Consider the following 19,791-nt stretch of genomic DNA (forward strand, 5'->3'; position numbering starts at 1 on the left):
GTGTGCGTGTGTGTGTGTGTGTGTGTGTTTTAAAGCACTTTCCTACTTTCTGGCACTACAAGATGATCCAGGCTCATTTTGTATTTTCTATCTCCAGCCCTAGAATTAGCCATTTCTCCAAGAAAACCTGGTTCTTTTTATTGGAGAATGATATTTAGAAAACAAGATCTGGGAGCTAGATGTGCTCATTAATATTAGAGTGTCACTGCTTCTAGTCCCTCTCAGCAGAGCTTGGAAATGTATGTATGAATATAAACTCAAGTATACGCATCTGTCTATCGATCTATCAATCTATCTATCTTTTTTGATAGATATATTAAAAGAGACATGGATTCATACTGATACTTCCAACTCCAAGCCAGCACCACTGGGTTTATTCTAGCATTCTCCTTTTGTTTATTTGTAACTTCTTTCACCAACAGTGAGAAACCTAACTCCAGTTAGCTACAATATGTTTACTGTGTCAACTAGTTTCAGAATTGCTAATCCATACCCTTATGAAAAACAAATTGACCACCTAGAGTACAGTGTTTATGTCCAGTACTTTAGTTTTACAGTATCCCGTCAAAACACTGTCTTCCACTGTAACTTAGGTCAGGACCTTTCATCCCCACTCCTTCTGTATGGTTATGTCACATGCTTGTAATACAGTGAGATTCATTTGTCACTGCATTCCATCTGGGTTCCCCAGCATCCTGATTGATTTTTAAAATTTGCAGAGTAAAATTCACTCTTTGCTGTGTACAGTTCTATGGGTTTTGACTTTATGGTCATGCATACATGTCCACAGTACCATACAGAGCTGTGTTTTTCACTCCCAAAGTTCTCTCATGCTATCCCTTTGTATTCAACCCCTTCCCCTACTCCATCCCTTGGCAACCACTGATCATTTTCCATCCCTGTAATTCTGCCTTTTCTAGAAAGTCATATAAATGGAATCATATTCTATACAGCCTTTTGAATCTGGCTTCCTTCACTTAGAGAAATGCAGCCAAGATTCATCCATGTTGTTGTGTGAATCAAGAGTTTATCCTGGGACCGACCCATGGCTTAGCGGTTGAGTGCGTGTGCTCCCCTACTGGCGGCCCAGGTTCAGATCCATGGTGCGCACTGACACATCGCTTCTCAGGCCATGCTGAGGTCGTGTTCCACATACATCAACTAGAAGGGTGTGCAAATATGACATACAACTATCTACTGGGGCTTTGGGGGGAAAAAGGAGGAGGATTGGCACTGGATGTTAGCTCAGGGCTTATCTTCCTCACACACACAAAAAAGAGTTTATCCTTTTTATTGCCAAGTACTATTCTAATGTACCAATGCAACACAGTTTCTTTCTCCATTCACCTGATGAAGGACATTTAGTTTATTTCCAGCTTTTGGCAAGTATGAATAAAATGGCTATAAAGATTCCCACAAAGATTTTTGTTTAAACATTAGTTTTCAATTTTCTTCAGTAAATACCTAGGAGTGGGATATCTGAGTCATATAATAAGTGTATGTTTAGCTTTATAAGAACCTGCTCAACTGTTTTCTGAATGCAACTATCATGTTGCATTCCCAGTTCTAATTGCTCCTAGTCCTCACCAGCACGTCGTATTTGCAATTTTATTTTTTATTTCAGCCATTTAATAGGCGTGCAGTATCTTATTATGGCTTCTACTTCCTTTTTGAAAGTGAGTTCTGCTAAATGTAGAATTTTGTGTTGACTTTTGGGTTTTCTTTCTGCACTTGAATGATGTCATTTTGTTGTTGAGTTGTCTCTTTTGTTTTTGATAGTACATCATCCATCATTCACAGTATTTCTCCCTGTATGTAATGTCTTCCACTGTATGTGTGTATTTCCCTGATGCTTTTAAGAATTTCTTTTTATCTTTGGATTTTAGTAGCTTGACTATCGTGTACCTAAGTATGCTTTTCTTTTATATTTTATTTTGTGGGTTTGCTGAATTTCTGGGATCTAAAATTTTAGATTTTCCAACAAATTTTGGAAGTTTTATGCTATTACTTATTGATTTGCCTTTCTGCCTCATTTAATTTTTCTGTCTCTCCCCTCTCTGCTTGGGACTCAATCATCTCACAGGTCATAAGGCTCTCTTCATTTTTCTTCAAAATTTTTACATTCTTTTCTTCAGACTGGATAATTTCTATTGCTGTATCTTCATGTTTTTTCTACTATTTCTAATCTACCGGTAAACTCAAAAGTATTTTTTTTATTTCATCTTCCTATTTGGTTCTTTTGTGTAATTTCCACTTCTCTGCTGAGTTCCCACATCTGTTCATTCACTATGGGAATATTTTTCTTTACCACCATGATCACCTTTATAATAACTGCTTTCGTATTCTTGACTGCTAATTAGAACACATTGGGGAGAGTTTCTACTGCCTGCTTTTGGTCACATATGGATTACATTTTCCTATTTTGTCAAATCTCGTGCTTCTTTTAAATTGTGTACTGGAAATCATGAAAGATAGGTATAGAGGCTCCGGATTCTATTGTATTCCTTGGAAGAGTTTTGTTATTTTTCTAGCAGGGAATCAACTTGGCTAGACTGAAATTCCAATCCTATCTCATTTACAGTGGGCATAACTGAAATCCTAGTTTAGTTCTTTCATCTTCCAACTGCTATTTTTACACTAGGCCTTCTGGGGCCTACCCTGCATGTGTGTTGTTCAAAGATCTGCCAATTTGGAGTGTGTGGGGGAGAGACTTACATATATATTTTGCGATTTTCCTCTTTGTGGCTCCCTCCCTTCCAGAATTTCTCCCCTAACTTTCCAGCTACTCTGCCAGCCCAAAAATACATCCTCTAACATGACAAGTAAGACTGTAGTTTTTCCCCTGTCTAGGCCATGTGCAGATTTTGGAATGCTTTGAGGCAAAAGACTCAAGCTTGCAAATATCTCCTGGTGCAATTCCCATCATTTAAAGGAAGATTCCCTCTCAGTTCTGCTTGCTTTTGGAAGTGATTTATACATACACACAAGTACACATTTATTTTATGTGTATTACATATAGCCACACGAGTCTGTATAAATATATATAATATTTTGTGCAGATTTTATCATTGTTATCTGTGAGAGTGTTAGTTCAACAGGCTACTCCACCATTACTAGAAGCCAGACCTCGGTTTTGTTTCTTTCTTGGATTTTATATAAATGGAATTATAAAATATATAGTCTTTTGAATATAATTTCTTTTATGCAGCCTTATGGTTGTGATATTCATCCATGCTATCGCATGTAGCTAGTGTTTGTTCATTTGTTGATAATAATTAATTTTTTAATGGTCATAAAATATGCATAACATAAAATTTTAACCATTTTTAAGTGTACAGTTCAGTGTCATTCAATACATTCACATAGTTGTGTAGCCATAACCTCCAACCTTCCACAGAACTGTTTTCACCTTGCACTGAAACTTTGTGCCCATTAAGCAACAACTCCCTGTTATCCCTCCCTCTTGCCCCTGGGAACCACCATTCTCCTTTCTATTCCTATAAATTTGACTACTCTAAGTACCTTATATGAGTGGAATCATACAGTATTTTTCCTTTTGTGACTGGCTTTATTTCACTTAGCATAAAGTCCTCAAGGTTCATCCATGTCATAGCATGTGTCAGAATTCCTTCCTTTTTAAGGGTGAAGAGTATTCCACTATGTGTATACACCACATTTTTTTGTCAGTTCGTCCATTGATGGACACCTGGCTTGATTCCAGCTTCCGGCTATTTTGAATAATGCTGTTAAGAACACGGGTGTACATATATGTCTTTATACCTCTGCGTTCAGTTCTTTTGCGTGTATACCCATAAATGGTGTTCTCAGATTCACTTTTTCACATGTAGGAGGGTTCCCCACGCCTCCAACAAGCAATTCTTGGAATGCCAGCTGGTCGCCAGATAATTCAACTCAATTTGATGCTGACAACCCAGAGATACATCAGATTCCACAGGTTGATGGCTCCGTCCTATAAGTCTGCACACCCACCCAACCTCGCCTCAACTTCAGATGCCAGTTACAAGCCCAGGCTGTTACCTATACTTCTGACTTACTGGCTAAAAACCAGAGGTTCCCACAACCTTCTCCTTGGGTTTGATTAATTTGGTAGAGTGGCTCACAAAACTCAGAGAAACATTTACTAGGTCACCAGTTTATTATAAGAGGATATAATTCAAGAACAGCCTGTTGGAAGTGGTGCATAGGGAAAGGTATGGAGACGGTACACAGAGCTTTCATGCCATCTCCAGGTACACCAGTCTCCAAGCAGTCCTTGTCATTGCCAACCTGGAAGCTCTCTGAACCGCCTTCTCTTGGGATTTTTATGGAGGCTCTCTCACATAGGCATGATCAATTATTAACTCAATTTCCAGCTCCTCTCCTCTCTCTGGAGGATAAGGGGTAGGGCTAAAAATTCCAAGCTTCTAATCAGGGCTTGGTCTTTCTGGTGACCAGCCCCCATTCAGGAGGCATCCAGGAGCCCACCCAGAGTAGCCTCAATAGAACAAAAGATTCTCCTAGTGTTCTTATCACTGGGGAAATTACAAAGGTTTTAGGAGCTCTGTGCCAAGAACTGGACACAGAGGCTGATAAATATGATTTTTATTATTTCAGAACCCATAAGTGGAATTTCTAGATCATATAGTAATTCTATTTTTAATTTTTGAAGGAACTGCCACACAGTTTTCCACAGTTTTATATTCTCACACTCAGAGCACAAGGGTTCCAATTTCTCAACATCCTTGCCAACACTTGTTATGTTCTGATTTTGTGATAGTAACTATCCTAATGGGTGTGAAAAGGTATCTCATTGTGGTTTTATTTCACATTTTCCTGATACTTAGTGATGTTGAGCATCTTTTCATGTGTTTCCTGTTCATTTTATATCTTCTTTGGAGAAATGTCTATTCAAGTATTTTGTGCATTTTTAAATTGAGTTGTTTTTTTATTGTTGAGTTGTAGATGTTCTTTATTTATTCTAGATATTAATCCCTTATCAGATTTGTGATTTGCAAATATTTTCAATCTTTCTATGGTTTGCCTTTTTACTCTGTTGATAGTATCTTGTGATACAGAAATCTTTTTCATTTTGATGAAGTAAAATTTGTTATTTTTTTTGTTACTTATGTCTTTGGTGTCATAAAGAAATCATTGTTACAATGGCATTTGGACCCAATGACACACAGCTTTTACCATGTGTTTTCTTCTAAGGACTTTATAGCTTCAACTCTAACATTTATATCTTTGATCCATTTTGAGTTAATTTTTGTATATGGTGTAAAGTAAGGGTCCAACCTCGTTCTTTTGCATGTGGGTATCCAGTTTTCCCAACAACATTTGTTGAAAAACTGATCTTTTCTCCTTTGAATGATCTTTGTACCTTTGTCAAAAATCATTGGACCATATACGCAAAGTTTTATTTCTGGGGTCTCTGTGCTATTTCATTAGCATAGTGTGTGTATTTACGCCAATACCACACTGTTTTGATTACTTTATAGTAAGTTTTGAAATCAGGAAGTGTGAGTTCTCTAACTTTGTTCTTCTTTTTCTAGATTGTTTTGGTTATTCAGGGTCCCTTGAGAGTCCATATGAATTTTAGGATAGATTTTTCTAATATTGCAAAACCATCACTGGAATTTTTACCTCTTTGAGTAAGTTGATTCTTAAGTATTTTACTCTTTTTGATGCTATTGTAAATAAAAATGTAAAGTTTTTAAATTTCTTTTTCAGATTACTTATTATTAATGTATAGAAGAACAACTAGTTTTTGCATGTTGATTTTGTGTCCCACTACTCTGCAGAATTTTCTAGTTCTAACAAATTTTTGGTGGAATTTTTAGGGGTTTCAGCATATAAGATACTATTTGTAAACAAATATAATATTACTTCTTCCTTTCCAATTTGGATGCTATTTCTTTCTTTTTCTTGCCTACTTACCTTGGCTAGAACTTCTAATACCATGTTGAATAGAAGTGGTGAAAATGGGCCTTCTTGCCTTGTTCCTGATCTTAGAGAAAAAGCTTTCATTCCTTCACCCTTGAATATGATGTTCTCTGTGGATTTCTATATATGGCTTTTATTATGTTGAAGTAGTTTCCTTTTACTCTGAGGGGTTTTTTAGTGGTTTTAGCATGAAAGCATGTTTAGTTTTGTCAAACGCCTTTTCTGCATCCATTGAGATGATCATGTGTTTTTTTCCTTCATTCTGCTAATGTGGTTTATTACATTGATTCATTTTCATATATTGAAACATCCTTTATTCCAGGAGTAAATCCCACTGAAAAATGCTGTATAATCCTTTTAATATGTTGATTGATTTAGTTTATTACTGTTTTATGGAGGATTTTTATATCAATATTCATCAAAGATATTGACCTATAGTTTTCTTTTCTCTTAGTGTCTTTAGCTTTGATATCAGGGTAGTGTTAATCCCATAGGATGACTTTAGGGGTATTCTCTCCTCTTCAACTTTTTGAAAGAGTTTGAAAAGAATGGGTGTTAGTTAATTAAAAAAAAAAATCTTTGGCCCAGGAATAAATTCAGCATAAAATAAATACAAATAAATATTTTTTAAAAATATGAAAAAGTTTTCTTACTAAAAGAAATTAAAAATTAAGCAAGTACATCACTTATCACTTTCTTTCTTTTTTTTTTGATTTATTTATTTATTTATTTATTTTTCCCCCAAAACCCCAGTAGATAGTTGTATGTCGTAGTTGCACATCCTTCTAGTTGCTGCATGTGGGACGCGGCCCCAGTGTGGCCAGAGAAGCGGTGCGTCGGTGCACGCCCGGGATCAGAACCCGGGCCACCAGCATTGGAGCGCGCGCACTTAACCGCTAAGCCACCGGGCCAGCCCTCACTTTATTTCTAAAAAGTTTTTTAACCTACTAGTAAGCATGAACAAATTGTTAGAATTAAAATGACTGAAGTGTTAATTTTCTTCATTGCAAATTTTCTGACAGAAGTATATGATGCCGTCATGTATCACATCTTTTATGAAAAAATGAACATTTTTTTGTAGTATTTGAAAATATTATGAATTTTCCCAGTGGCCTCTGACAATACTCTGATATGCAAAGTTATCTTTTCAACATGTATGTCTCATCATCATCTTTACCAAATTAACAAACTCAGGTGCTAATTAATCAACTACTTTTCATATGATTCAGGTTCTCCACCACCAACTCCCCTAAGCATCAGGAAATTCTACAACTTCTGCAAGATTAACAATTTTACCTTATATTGTATTCATCTCATGTGGTTTAAAACATCCAAAAATCATTGATAAACTGACCCTGCCCAGACAAAAGCATTGTGAATTATAAAAGATGGTCTCTGTTAAGTGAGGAGGGATTTCAGGTTGAACTTAATATTATGAGTGGTCAATTTATTACAGTGTATTGTTCTGTTATGTATTTCACTTCTTTTCTAAAAAAAAGTGATAGTTGAGGGCACTTAGATAAAAATTTGAGAAAATAAGGAACTGTTACACACTGTAAGCTTCAAATGTTTTCAAGCATAAGATAAAATAAGAACTGAAACTATGAAATGACAGACGAAATAGAGATAAGGGGATGAAATTGCAAAACTGAATCTATAATAATATCTCAATGGCTAATGTTGTGGTGCCAGAAAGGTGGTGAAGTCAAAGAATTCGTGAAGATGATAATAAACACACTACAAAGAAAAAAGATTGAAATTTTCATAGAGAGAATTTTTACAGTGATATGACAGAGAACAGGGAAGAGAAGTTGGAGTGAGAGACTATCTGCTTCTTAAATTATTTCCACTGTTGAGAACAAAAATCCAATTTGCTGAAATCTTTATTCCCCTCTATGACCCTATCTTTACCTGCAAAGTCTCAGCATTGAATCGATGTCACAGTCCAGCTTTTCCATCCCTAGGGAACAAAGCAATTTATCTCATCTGAAACCTCAATTGCTCAGGCTGTGAAACAAGGCCGGCCATCCATTCTCACAGAGGAGCCAACTGGAGGTAGGATTTTTGGTTCTGAATTCAGCTAAACATCTTCAAAGAATTGTATCTGGCCTTCCTTATCCAGGGCTATCAGTGAAGTGCTGGCTGGCTTTCAGAGAAGAACAATTCACAGTCAGCGGAGATATTTTCTGTTGAGCTCTCTAGAGAAGGCTGTGGGGCTTGTCAGTAAGAGTTAATTTATATGCGGGTTATAAATTTTTATTTTATTCAAAGATTTATAAAGAAATTTACATGGTAAGTATTATTATCAACATAAAACGTTGTCTATTCTCTGGTCATTTAAGCAAAATTTTCCTCTCAGGGTCCACCCATGGACAAAGCCCAGATTTAATCTCCAAGAGTCAGCCAGGCACTCTGTGGTCCATGGGAAGCCCTCAAGTTTGCAGCCTGTTTCCTTGTGTGCTGTGCTGGTGTTTAATCTTCCATCTCTTCTGGGTACAACTAGACAGATGCTTATCAAATCATCAAGGGACTTGACATTCGAAAAATGTACTTTTCATTATCTTTAGACTTCTGCACTTTTCAAAAAGACTCTCAGCATTTCCAGTAATTGTGCAGCAGTTTACCCAACACTAAGGTTCTCACTATTAAAAGTTAAAACAAATAAATGTTGAAAAGGAAAAAGTGATCTTTGCAATTTTGTACAGAATCTATATAATGGGTGCATCCTTATAAATGGAGGTGATGGTGCTCAGGGCAAGCTACCCCAGGAGGCACCACTCTGGTATGCAGATTATTTCGAGCTGAAGACAATAAGGACTCAGAGAACTCACGAAGAATATTTGAGTTTCCCTTCCCAAACTGCCTAAAGAATTTAAAACAAAAGATCTGTTTCAGGAAGGAGTTATTATCATGATGGCTGTAAAGATAATGTAGGATAGAGGTTACAACAGGAAAGGCACCAAGCCCCTTTTATCAAAAACTCTCTCTCTCCCTGACCACATTATCTATAGATGACCCTGAGAGGAGTTGTCAGGCAAACATTTGCATTTCTATCTCCATGTGAGTTGTCTTCTTGCCTTCTGAGGTCCCAGACCACTACCCATCCCCAACACCTTCCTCGTCTTTAGCTACAATACTTAAGCGGGCAGCTGAGACAGAGGGACGAGTTGCTCATTTCTGAGTTTCTCCCATGTATACATGTTATTAAACTTGGTTTTATTTTCTCCTGCTAACCTGTCTTGTTAATTATTTGGCCAGCCATAAGAACCTTAAGAAAAGGACAGAGGAAGATTCTCTCTCTCCCCCAACAGTTTTTGTGCCCAACGTGGGGCTACACTGGCTGGCAAGTTGCGTTCTCTGGCTGGAAGAACTGCCTTCTCCCTGGATTACTTCAGATGATGAGATACGGGAACGCCTGACGAAAGTCGGCAAAATATAAGACTTCTTACCACGTCAGCCTCCCAGAATCTCTACCTGTGGAGTCCGGTGGAAGGAAGTGGTGAGAATTTTTTTCTCTTTCTAAATTTAGATTGGCAGGAGAAAATATTTGGGAAACGAGTTTCTTGTGCTTTTAGTGACGCTGGTACATTTGGTAGAGTACTCTTGGTTTTGATCTTGATCCCTTTTCCTCCCAGAGATAGTCTCTGTTTTTCTCTTTTGTCTTTGTCTTTTGTATCGTGTGTCATAAGAAGGAAATACCATAGTGTAGGACGCAGGCATAGATCCTATAAGCCTAATGTCTGGGCCGGCCCCACAGACTGGTGAGTTTGTGGGTCTCACCAGACTGGCGTCTATTTAGACAAACTTTGCTGTGGGTTAATATGCACATGAAGTGAAGGCCATTGCCAAGGGCATCTTGGAAGCCAAAAAGGCCACAAATTTGGTGGGCACGGGTCGAGCGGTTAAGAGCCATTAGGGCGCTCGCCACTTTCAGGAAACTCCCGTGACAGGATACGTTGGGTCACGGAACGGGGTAGATGACACAGGTCCCCCGTCAACTGCAAGAAAATGTCCATGCAATGACGAGGTACTCTGTAAAGCACACAGTCCCCAACCCCGTGACACCTCCCCTCCTAGGTATTATTCTGGCTCCAACAGACCTAAGGCGTGGCTAAAGCTGTCATTGTGCACATAAGAAAAAAACCGGATGAGGTTTTTCCTTCTGTCTTGTTCTGTGTCCTGAGACAACTTGGCTTTGTGCCAAGTGAGAATATCCTCCTTGGTCTCCACCATATGGAAGGTGCATTTACTGGGGTGCCCCTTGGTGGCCAGTCGAATAGACTGGGGTTCTGAACTGTCTCTTTGTCTGGCTGTGCCAAGCTCTCAGGGGAGTTTGTCATAAAGGGCCCAGTCCATAAGGGCTTTTGTCGTCTTAACCTTCGTTGCTTGTTAGTGCTGGAAAAATCCCATACCAGTATCACCTGCCCGATGTCACAGATTAGCGTAGCGGGTCTGTGACTGGAGGCGTCCCACACTATTGTGGGAGACCGGAGACACCGTTTTCACTACACCATCCTTACCGCCTGTGCAACGAAGGTCTTTACTTTCTCTGAATATCTTTGGGAGTGAATTCTGTGGATCATGGGGGCTACATCATCTGCGCCCTCACCAGGGACGCCTCTTGCGTCCACGGTAAAGATTTATTCTAAGCGTGGAAAGTTACCTCTGGGTCTTTCTTAAAAAGTCTTATTGGATCGAGTCACTATTGGAATAAATATACAAATGAAGATCCTACTCGTCAATGGCCAGATGACGGATTCTTTGAATTGGGAAAACTTCTAAATTGGGGGAAAAAAATATGTTTTGAGAGCTCTCACACAATTGTTTAATTGGTACCTAAAAAAGGGCCAGAAAAAGGAGGGGAAAAATTTAAATAGCCTTAAGAGCTTGACTCAGGTTACAATTGAATTGAGAACATGTAAAAGTGTAAGTGTTGATAAGATTATAAAGGTTGGAATGTTTGAGCTAATTTTATATAAAGAGGTTACATCAACTTTGCCTGAGTATATTTTAAAATGTCTGACTGGGAATTCTTCCCTTGTCCAAAATCAGAAGACCCAGATCTATTAATAAAAATCTTAATGATAACTATGGTTAAAGGTATAAGAGGTGATGAAATTTACATGAAGTTTTGTACAAAAAACTGATGTTATTTCTATTACAGAACTGGTTAACAAAAATAGTAATTTAAATGATGGCTAATTTTATCTAATGTCTTATGAAGTCTTATAGACAATCTAAATAATTATTGGGAACAAGTAACTAAATAGTTGTGAAAAAGATGAATGTTGGGTGAACTTTAAACAATAATTATGTGTTATGGTGGTTACAGCTTCCAAACTCTTTTTGGTGACATAAAACTTTAGAGTTTTGCTAAATTTTGTGATAAAAATTCACTGAGTATTATCATTTCCAAATAAGATAAGATATTAGACATTGATTGCTAAACTTACGTTTGTCTACTTTTGGCTTTTCATTACAGGAAAACTAAAAGGTGTTTTGGGTCTATTGGTAAACGTGTGTTTTATTAAAAGATTGTACTATAAAGGAACATATTTCTAGAAGTTATGAAGTCTTTATAAATTTTCCAAGCTACAAGATCCTAATGTAAAAGAAAGTTTATAATTGTTTACTTAGTTTTTACTTACAAATTGGGGTTTCTAAGAGTTAAAATTTCTAATTAGTATATGTGATTGAAGCTACTAAATATTAAGAAAATTATGTCTGTGTACAAGGAAAGTAAGATGTATAAAGAAGGAACAAAGAATGGAGATATTTTATTTGATTGATTAAGAAAGATAAATTTGTCTTCAAGAACTAGGAGGGAAAAGAAAGACATGGGACAAATTCTGAATGTAAAAAGAAAGTTATAGGTTTGTGGAAGAGGAATTCTGGAAAAGCAGTTTTTGTATGGTCAAGTTGGCTCAGATTGAAATGAATTTAATTAAGTAAATGAGTTTTAATATCAGAAGGAAGCTGGTACAAAATTATAATTTGGTCTTCTTTCTCTTAAAAGGATAATTTTCTTGAACTTGATAAAGAGGTTATAAAAGATTTTTCTTTACCTTTGGGTAAGTCTACCTAAAAGACGGAAAAAAAAAATCTGTTAAAATGATTTCCTGCGTTCAAAAGACTGAGGTCTCTCTATTAAAATGTTTGGACTGTCAATGCTCTCTTTGCTTTAACGTTTTCTATTTTTGACAAGCTCCCCAAAATTCATATAAATAAAGTCTTTTTTTTTACTTTTTTTCTTTGAGAATTTTCAAAGGGCCCTGGAACTTCTCAAAGAAATTTGCTCTCTTCCTACAAAGGGAAAGATACTAAATTTATTAGGCTTATTCCGTATGTTAAATTACATGGAAAGCATTGTCAGACAAGTGATAGTAAGTCTGCTTAGGCGCTGTTATGTGGGCAAATGTTATTGACATAGGTGTTTTAAAATTGTATAACATTACTGAAATTCTGATCTGTCCTGATTATCAGTCATAATTCTGGTTATTATTATTTTAAAGTGTTGTATGTCACAAAATTAACCAAATTCCTCTGTCAATTGCCATTTTGAGGTCTTGTTTACAGACTTATTTCTTTGCTCTAATGCCCTTGCAAAATGTTTCAACTTCAGAAAAATTCATGGAAAGGACTCTGACATTTACACTGGAGTACAGGTTTCTGACAAACTTTCTGATAATAAAACTGAACTTGGTAAGAAATTACAGAAAGCTGATGGAAAGACTGATAACTTCATGAAACTGCTCACAAAAAGATTGGGATCAAGAATGGATTACACAGGACTGAATGAACTGATAAGGATGATTATAATTTTTATTATTTTTCATTTGAAGTATTGCTGAATTTTTAATATTTTGTTTTTTTAGATTTAAGGAAAACTTTTTCTCTTTTCTCCTGAGCTAGCTATGACTTATAACAATTTGGTAAATAATATTTTTGTAAGTAAAATTGAAATATTTATCTTTCTCTCTATCTGATCCCTCGAATTTGGAAACTCTTAGTGAGTATTGTTGTTTTCATGGCAATATAGTTATTTGCATAAGTTCAATAAGAATCTCTTCTCCTTATAACAGGACACAATTGGAAACACTGGTTCTATTACCAAGGCTGTGACTGGAACATCATATTTGCGATATAACCATACAGCTTTTGAGGAATGAAGATTGGACTTTATGGAATAAAGCCACGTGGAAACATTGCCCTGGTACCTTATGTTCCAAGCAGCGCTTACCAGGATAAGTAAAGAATGTCACTTATCTGGCAAGCACAAGGAACCTCGAAATATTTTGGGGGAACCTCGGAAGAGAGGAGTTCACCCAAATCTGTAGGTATTACAGGCAAAGTCTGATAACAAAATTTTGGCTTGGCTTTCCTGGCCTGGAGAGGCCTTTAAAGTTCAATCTGAGATTCCTTATAAAAAGTTCCAGCAAAGCAGATTTAAAAGAGCCTATGTGATCAATTGCCATTCTTGCTGTACTTATGTAAATAATTGGGCCAACTCTATTGGAACTAGACTTATTTTGCAAACTACTTAGTTTTAATTTGTCCATCTTTGATAAAAATGAGGGTGATTTTAGAAAGAAAAATTATATTTCTGTAAAAACTATAGTGTAGATTTGCGGATATTAGATCCTGGTTTTGTTAATTGTCTTTTAAGGTTTTTGTTTTATATTGTTGACTTGACTGGATCCTGATTTCTTCTAGTCTCCTAAAATATCTGGCTACAGATGTCCAAACTAACGTTTTTTATTTTTTCCATCATTTTCATTTGGAATCGCTGAAAACTGAACCTGCCCTTTTTCCTGAAGCCTTTCAAACTGAAGCTGATGGACTTGCTATAAACTTAAGAGATTACCCGATGACATCATCAGAGACATTTTAAACTGCAAAAGCTGCTTTGACGCTGACATCTAAAAATCTTATCTGGCTGTCCTCTAAACTCAGAAACTGCTTTACAACTTGCTCCAACCATTAACCTTGTTTTTCTTTCGTTTACATAGAAATGCTTCCATTAAATACTTGATTGCTTGCTTCCACGATATAGGTGTAACCTTGAGAGCCCACCTGCATCACCACCTTCTAAAATGTACTTAATTGAACTATCTATTATCAGGACTAAGAAATGTGCTCAGTGAGATGAAACAATCTACCAACTCAGCTTTTGGACTATGAAACGTCTTTAATTTTCAAAAGGACTGTGAAACTTCTAGGAAAGTTTCAGAGGAGGGAACTGATGGTGCTCAGGGCAAGTTACCCCAGGAGGCACCACTCTGGTATGCAGATTATTTCGAGCTGAAGACAATAAGGACTCAGAGAGCTCAGGAAGAATATTTGAGTTTCCCCTCCCAGACTACCTAAAGAATTTAAAACAAAAGATCTGTTTCAGGAAGGAGTTATTATCATGATGGCTGTAAAGATAATGTAGGATAGCGGTTACAAAAGGAAAGACACCAAGCCCCTTATATCAAAAACTTTATCTCTCCCTCCACATTATCTATAGATGACCCTGAGAGGAGTTGTCAGGCAAACATTTGCATTTCTATCTCCATGTGAGTTGCCTCTTGCCCTCTGAGGTCCCAGACCACTACCCACCCCCAACACGTTCCTCGCCTTTAACTGCAATACTTAAGCAGGCAGCTTAGACAGAGGGATGCGTTGCTCATTTCTGAGTTTCTCCCATGTATACATGTTACTAAACTTGTTATTATTTTCTCCTGCTAACTTGGCTTGTTAATTATTTGGCCAGCCATAAGAACCTTAAGGGAAAGGGCAGAGGGAGATTCTCCCTCTTCCCCCAACAACAAGATTATCTGATTCCCAGAAAAAGAAAACAGTACTATAATATTAAGGCTACAACTGTCAAAATGAAGCCAATATACACTCAAGTCAAGCTTTTGCTCAAAAGTTAATTGGCTCCTCTTTGAAACTTTATCATGTTTATTATGTAAGCATAATATAGAGCCTAGAATATAGAAAGTGCTTATTGGTAAGTTAACATTGTGATCATTTATTTTGTAAATGTTAGTATGAGAGATGTAATTCGTTTTCTAGTATATTCAGATTTTCAAGTTCTGCTAAACCTAAAGCCACATTACTGGCAAGTTGGGATACCTCTAGACATCTGAAAAATATGAATCCTAAACAGAAGCATATAAATTCTCTATTCATCAGGTTCTAAGTTCTAAAACATTCTAAGGTGTTGGAACAAATCAATGGCATTCCAAATTTACAGTAAGGCTACATGTGCCACACAGGATCCTACAGGAAGAGAAATCCAGATTTTAAATAGAGGAGATTATGCACAAAAATAAAGTACGTTTTCAAGTCTGAAAGGGGATTTCAAGAAAGAAGAGACTCTCAGAACATGTGGGAAGTGGTAAATAACTTATCAAGGGCTCTCTAAAGGAGAACATATTGTGGACAAAAGAGCTTCACACCAGAGAGCTAAAATGGCATCTCTGGAATCCTTACGATGAAATAGATGCTGAACTACTATTTCCTGAAACTTAAAATGCACCTTGGGCCGGCCCCGTGGCTTATCAGTTAAGTGCACACGCTCCGCTACCTGCGGCCCGGGTTCGGATCCCGGGCGCGCACCGACGCACGGCTTCTCCGAGCACGCTGAGGCCGCATCCCACATACAGCAACTAGAAGGATGTGCAACTATGACATACAACTATCTACTGGGGCTTTGGGGGAAAATAAAAGGAGGAGGATTGGCAGCGGATGTTAGCTCAGAGCTGGTCTTCCACAGCAAAATGAGGGGGATTAGCATGGATGTTAGCTCAGGGCTGATCGTCCTCACACAAAAAAATAAAAATAAAATGCATCTTATCCTCCAAACAAATACCACCTCCTGCCTTGCAGCTTACCTGGACATAGTGATGTGTTGGAATCGTTTTTCTAATTCATTGGTTCTTTTTTTTTTTTGAAGATTTTATGTATTTATTTTTCCCCCCAAAGCCCCAGTAGATAGTTGTGTGTCGTAGCTGCACATCCTTCTAGTTGCTGTATGTGGGACTTGGCCACAGCATGGCAGGAGAAGTGGTGCCTTGGTGCGCGCCCAGGAACCGAACCTGATCCACCAGCAGCAGAGCGTGCGCACTTAACCGCCAAGCCACGGGGCCGGCCCCTAATTCATTGGTTCTTAAACTTGATGGGCACCAGAAGCACCTGGAGGCCTTGTTGAAACCCAGATTGCCAGACCCCACCCCAGACTTGCCAGTTCAGCAGGTCTGCAGCAGCACCTGACAATTTGCATTTCAGCCCAGTTCCCAGGTGACGCTGATGCTGCTGGTCCAAGGACTCCACTTTGAGAACCACAGCCTGATTTGCACCCTATATATGGTTACCAAATCCATTATTTTATCCTTTGGCTGCTACTTTTCCTTTATCACATCAGCACCTTAGCTCCGAATCTCCTCACCTAGCAATGGGAATACGTGGAGAGTTTAACAGCTGGTTCTCCTTTCCAGATCAGTTCTCCCTCTTCCTCTCAATACTACATTCTCTTGCCAGGTAACTGTTCCTTAAACATCAGTGCATCATAGATCTTCCTCGCTCAAAAACTCATGACTCTTATGCTGAACACAAGACATTTTAAATTCTCCACTTGGTTCACAATGTCTTTAATAGCCTTACTTTAATAGTAAAATGTGGACACCCTGTTCCATACCCTGCCTGCTATAAAGGAGTATGTGAGGATTACATAAGATACAGTCAGTTCTCTTTCTGCACAGTGTGACATTCTATAAGGTCATTGTGTACACTGAATCGGTGAATATGACCCACTGCTCCTACGGGAAATGCAGTGTTAGGTTTCTGTAAGCCTTAGTCACATTTTCTTCAACTCATCAGTACATTACCTTGTTCTCTGTGTGTTCTCTTTAAAGTCACCTTATTTAATATATATTGTTGATATATTAACATTGAACTCACACCAACAGCACTGTAACTCGTGTCTGATAGTAGCTTGTCGAACACACATACTTTCTCAGTAAAGGCACGTCACAGCCTCTTGCCCTGAGGAACACCAGGCAGCATTGCAGCACTACACATGGGGGACATATTAAATGGCAAGGTCACCAACATAATGCACAAAAAGATAAGAAATGAGGCACTAAATAGACTGCAAGAAGGACACTTGTTTACAATGTGGGCTGAAACAAGAGGGCAGAGCAGCACCTTGTTCCCCCTCAGCTGGGAACGTGCACGTCGAGTGAATCAAATTTCTCACCACTTTGTGCATATCTGCAAATGGACATGAAAGCCCTGAGAGTGTTCATTTGGGGGCTGCCAGTACATTTTAGCTAGTGGGCAAGTGTGCAAACACGGAATCCACAAATAATGAGGAGCAACTATATTATGAAAGCATCTTTTCAAAACCAGAATATTGCTTATATATAAGAGCAATAATGATAACATAACAGCTAACATTTAATTGCCTACTGTGTGCCAGGAGCTCTTCTAAGTACTTTACATAAGTTAATGCATGTAAATCTCACTAAAACGCTACAAGACAGGAGTTTTCAGTAGCCCCTTTTGATAGATGAGGAAACTAAGGTTCAGAGAGTAAATATTTCCACAGGTTCTCCAGTTAAAAGTGGAATAACTGGGATTGACGCCCAGACAAACTAGTCCAAAGCCCACAGCCTCAACCACTATGGTAGGAATGTGAGCGAATTTTCTACCACTCCCTAAAAAGCCCCTTCTGATCCAGCCTGTGTGGTCTCACACATACTTATTCACTCATCAAACATTTTCTGAGTGCACCAAAGGTGTCAGGTACGGTGTTTAGATACTGGAGGGACAAATAGAATATCGTCACAAATAATCCATAACCAACCAATAAATCAAAATTGGGGTGAGTTTATTATGAGCCAAGCTTTGAGGATCATATAGCCCAGGAGAGTCTTTTCACAAAGAAATGGAGCACTGCAAAGAAGTGGGGTGTATAGTGTGGTTATATACCATCAAAGAGCATGTACCACATGTGATTGCAATGTCCCTTTTACAATAGCCACGACACTGACCTGTTGGCACGTGGATTGATGGACACTATGGGTATCAGGTGTGCTGTCTCCATGGGCGTGGCTGTTGTCTCAAGTTTGGTGGTCACGGAATGATCGCAGCAATCAAATCCTAGCCTATGGAGAAATGCTTATCCTTAAGGAAATGCTAATGTGGGGGAAGTTGCATTTACACCTTAAGGGCATTGCTTTTGTCTTTGGGACACGTTAATTGCTTAAAGCGGATATACAATGGATGAACAGAGGCTACAGGCCCCTTTTGGGGAAAAGAAAAAAAAAACAAGGTCAGGCCCAATTAGTTTTACACCAAATGGCTTCCTCATATGCTCCAATGTATCCTGTTGCTGGCCATTTATTCATCAAGAAGAAGGATCGTCTCAGATTTAAGGAGCTCACTGTCTATGAGACAAGAATAAAACAACAGTTATGGAAAAGGAAATAAGTACAGGGTCCCAGAGTGGGGACATCAAAATGGGTCTCTAGATGGAGACCTCTCAGGAAATGTCTTCAAGAGGAAGGAACATTTGATATGAGTTTAGATCAAGAAATAGGAATTAAGTTGATTAATAAAGGAGGTAGGAGTGCAGAAGAAACACATATAAAAAGACAGATATAAAGGATGCTAAAGCTTTCAGAAAATGGGGGTATTTTTAAGGCTGGAACAAAGCGAACATGTAGGACACAGTGGGTGATGAGGCTAAAGATGAGGACAGCAAGAGAAAGCCTGCGTGTCCAGCTCAGGAGTCTGAATGTTCTCTCGGATGCTCTGAGCAGTCATTGAAGGAGTCTAAGCAGATATCAGATTTAAGCAAATTTGGATTCTAGAAGGTAACTCTGGAGGCATTGTGAAGGAAAGATTAGAAGAAATTAAGACTGAAGGAAAGGGACCTGTTGGAAGACTAGGCAGCGATCCAGATAAGATAGGTCTTGGCCGGCCCGGTGGTGCAAGCTGTTAAGCATGCGTGGTCCAATGCGGTGGCCCGGGCCTCGCCGGTTAGGATCTCGGGTGCGCACCAACGTAGCGCTTGGCAGGCCATTCTGTGGCAGCATCCCATACAAAGTGGAGGAAAGTGGGCATGGATGTTAGCCCAGGGCCAGTCTCCCTCAGCAAAAAAAGAGGAGGATTGGCAGATGTTAGCACAGGGCTGATCTCCTCACACACACAAAAAAGATAGGCCTTGGCTCAACCACGGAGTCTGCAGGTGGAGGAGGCCAGGAGGTGGGAAGCAGTGCTGGGTTCCTGCAGGAGGAAACTGAGCTGCCTCTCAGTCACGGGAAGACTGTGCCTGTCATGGCCTCCCCACTCCCATGCCCAAATGCCATGTTCCTTTCTGCTTCAGTACCTTTCCTCTCTTCTCCCATCTGAAATCCTCACTCTTTCTTCCCTCCACCTGCTCAAAAGTGGTCCCTTTGAGGACTTGATCTAGTCTACCTCTCCTAAGAAGCTGTCCTTAATTACAATTTCTCGATAACATTCTCATTTTTTTTAAGGTTCTGTAATACAACATACACTAAATACCTTGGCAGAATCAAATTATATCTTGCAAACAATTTCATGTATGTGGAGGAGCTTGGAACCGTATAATTCTTTATATTTCCTTCGATACCTACCACAAATACCTTGCACATAGACGTCAATGGATGTCCAGTAAAGTTAAATAGAGTGGAAGCACACTTTATAAGCTAAAAACTTTTATGAGTTCAGTTATTCCTTTAGATCAGCTGCTTGAACCATTTGTTTTTCTCCACAGGTCAACAGTGTTGCCCAGCACAAATGAATTTTACACCTTCTCAAACTCAATAGAGCAAA

The sequence above is a fragment of the Diceros bicornis genome, unplaced genomic scaffold (assembly GCF_020826845.1).
Source record: "Diceros bicornis minor isolate mBicDic1 unplaced genomic scaffold, mDicBic1.mat.cur scaffold_56_ctg1, whole genome shotgun sequence".
Lineage (NCBI taxonomy): Eukaryota > Metazoa > Chordata > Mammalia > Perissodactyla > Rhinocerotidae > Diceros > Diceros bicornis.